The sequence below is a fragment of the Temnothorax nylanderi genome, unplaced genomic scaffold, assembly GCF_030848795.1.
Source record: "Temnothorax nylanderi isolate EJ_2023f unplaced genomic scaffold, tnyl_v1.0 TNYL_tig1285_pilon, whole genome shotgun sequence".
Taxonomy (NCBI): Eukaryota; Metazoa; Arthropoda; class Insecta; order Hymenoptera; family Formicidae; genus Temnothorax; species Temnothorax nylanderi.
The window spans coordinates 21,910-25,441 of NW_027250347.1; positions in this window are offsets into that span (position 1 = coordinate 21,910).

Here is a 3,532-nt window from a genome sequence, read left to right on the forward strand (position 1 = left end):
GGAAATCGCTAATTTCTCCCTCGTTTCCTCGCGCGAACCGTATCTCGAATGACGAATAGTCGATCGAAACGTCAAAGACGAAGCAATAAGAGAATAAGATAATCGAAAATAGATCGAAAACAATTTGCAGCCCCGTGTAAAAAAATGTTTTACTAAAAAGGAGGTATTACAGAAAAATATTTACACCTAACTAAGTTACAATTAGGAACGCATCTAACTTGTGTACGACCACCTTCATAGTGAGATACGCGGGCATGGAAGCATGCACATTGCAAGTGCGCCACGGATCACAGAATTTTCTTATTAAGAGGATTCTTGCTTCTTCGGGCGAATCTGCCCATTTTTCATCTATTGCTCCGTATAATTGCGCTTGGTCAGGCTTCTTTTCTTGTGTAAGTTAAATAGAAATGCTCGTTGAATTTCTTAGTCATTTCTTAGAAAATGTAAGTTATATATATTCAGAAATTGTTCGAGTTTTGCACGTGACACTGTAACTGTCAGTAGGAATATTTATGAACTAAAGATTATGACTTTTCATAAATATTAATAGATTAAATAATCTTGAATTTGCAGTAGTTTTCAAAGGAGAGAACGTTAAGTACTTTTGTTTAACAATTATAAATTGTATTTTAGAGTCTCAGCTTCAAAAGAGATATACCACAAAATTTTATGTTTATAACGACTTAAAAACATTACAAGAAAAATAACATTGTTATCTAAAAATTACTTACCTGTAACATAATTACATTCTTTTACAAAATCCCATTTCGCGATAAAAATAAATTTACATAGCATGAAGGAACGTCAAAGAGAGAGGCCTGCAGCAAGTATAAACAATCTTGATATCGTACGAAAAAAATAATTCCCGACGGGAAGTCTGCACATACTGGCGCCACTAATAAAGTATTAGCATCGACATGAGCGGAGCGGCGCGACGAGGTACGTATAAAAAAAAAAGTAACTCCAGTGTGCATGAATATGAATCGGGAGTAATCCTGGTGATTACAGTCGAGGCGTATCCGTAACCGATGGGCGCGAATTGGAGTGTAATAACAACTAGTAATTATTATCGGCTGCGTGATCGTGGCGATTTGATCGTAACGATCTTTCCTCCCGCGCTTTTCATTCCGGAGGAGCGGCGAATCATCGAGCCGCGCGCGTTTTCGCGAAGCGAGAGGACCGCGCGGCAGAAGCGCAAGCGCGCGAGCGAGCTCGTTCCCGCACCTGAAACTTGGCGGCTTCTCCACCTCTTCATAAATTAGCGCCGAGATGCGCGCCGGCGCAGCGCGGCGCGGCTCGTGTCTGGCGGCTTCTGCGCTTATGTAACATCGGTATCTTAAATGTCTCGTTACAGAAACGTTCGACGTGTATGTAACGCGCGCGGCGGCTAATTGTTGCGGCTAAGAAGCTACCCGCGATCATTAATCTTAATTGCGTAGAATGGCGTAGGATGCGTACAAACGCGGCGGGAAAAATTAATGTATGCGCGGGAGATTGTAAAAGCGATAGAGCGCGGTACGGTTTAGATTCGCGATGGCTGACTCATCCGGAGTAGAGCGACGAGATGCTCCAGCTTCTACGTTTCGTTGCCAACATTTTCGGATTCTGCGAAAACTCTTCTAGATTTCTTTTAACGAAATGACTTGGAAAAGGAGGACAAGTTAACATGTGTATTTTTAAAGTATGCAGAAAATTTAATTTTCTTGAATATATGATTCTTATTACTTATCGAGTATATTAGGCACAGAGAAATATTGAAGGAGTATAACAAAATAATAATGAAAGAGACACAAAAGTAAAATTTAAAATTATATAATAACTGTAATCTTATCGTATCTTTTACAAATATTTCGACTTTGCAATTTTTAGATAACTGTAAAATAAATGCAATGAAAAAAAATAATAATTTCGTAAACATTGATAAATATATAGGAACCTAAGACATAAAAACTATTATTAAGAGCTCATTATTCCATTTTTCTATTTTTAGGCTTATTAATAACTTTATTGGCAAGTCGATAGCTTATTTGCGTAGTGTAAGAGCAAGTTCGACGTTGAGACTCGTGGAAGGTTAAGGTTTACGAACGTAAAATCGTAAATTTTTCCTTCGTGATCACGGCCACTCGGGAGTGTCGTGTCGACACGGAGCACACTCGCAAAATCGAAATCGCACATGGCGGACGGCGCGGCGCGACGTTTGCAGCCAGCAGCTGTAACTCCTGCTGCAACCCGAGACAGTATCATCCTGATATAAATATCGCCCGCGATGGTATCGTAACATACTTTACGTACGACCTTCTAATTCTTCACCGTATATTTATACGCATATACGGTATATATACCGAGAGTGTTACCGTAGTATATTAGCCAAGAATTAACGACCGTGGTAATCAGCACTCGCTTCATAACGTTCGCCGTGTTACACGGCCAAGGTTATTAACACTCGGGCGCACGTCAGAACCGCGTTATTGATATCTACCGCGATACACAAATCACTTGTATCATTTCTTTTTCATCTACAAGGCCGGACTAGGATACTCCTTCGAACGACTAATCTCCAATGAGTATGATTTAATCGAGACCCTAGGTTTTTTTAACTTTGAGTTTTTTTATTCCTTGCTATAAAACTAATTCAGAACGTTATACTTTTAGAATATTTTTTGAATTACTTGAAGATTAGTTTAAAAAATTAATAGACCATATATTTATAAATTCGAGGAAATAAAGTTGAAACCATGAGACGCTAAACGGTATTATTTTTTGACGTCCTATAAATTATATTAATTATGTACGGATATTTTTGTAGAAGACCTGTCCACAAAATTTATCAATATTATATTTGATATATTACATACTCATTAATTTTGTGCGTGAAATTCTAGGAAACTTGTATCTATTAAATATATATTTAATTGTTTTAAAATTATATGATTATATCCAGTAAGCCGGTTTGCGTCTTGCGTTTCACAATGTGTTCTCTTCGCTCTCTTCCTCGATATTTATCTACTTCGCAAGACTTATCCCCCTAAGTCTTGAATTTCGTCCAACTTAATTGCTTAGTGTGCACTTAGAGGCAAGTCTAGACGCTCGAACAGTGCAATTTGGTGGCGAGTCCGTGTGATAGTAAATAACTTAAGCGGTTTTACGCGATAAAGGCCGAGCTACGAGGAAACGCCCGCGCCGTTCGTCTCGGCCGAATCAGGATTTACGTTTTTCCTACCGGCGCACATCCATCGACCAGAATGAATTGTAGAACTCTCTGGAGGGGAGGCCACAATGCGCCCCCCGCTCACGACCGTCCCGCCGCGCCGGCCGTCGGGCAATTACGTGCTTTATGCATCGCGAAATAAGGCCGTCTTAATTTCATCGCGATTTATAATTCAAATTGCGCCAGGCTATCGGGATAACAATCGTCTGATCCGTTCGCAATCAGAATTGGGAAGAAAGAACTCGAGAAACCTAATCGCGTTGGACATAGATAAGGGGAGAAGCGAAATTGTGGTAAATCGATAGGAAATTTTACTTAACCCGT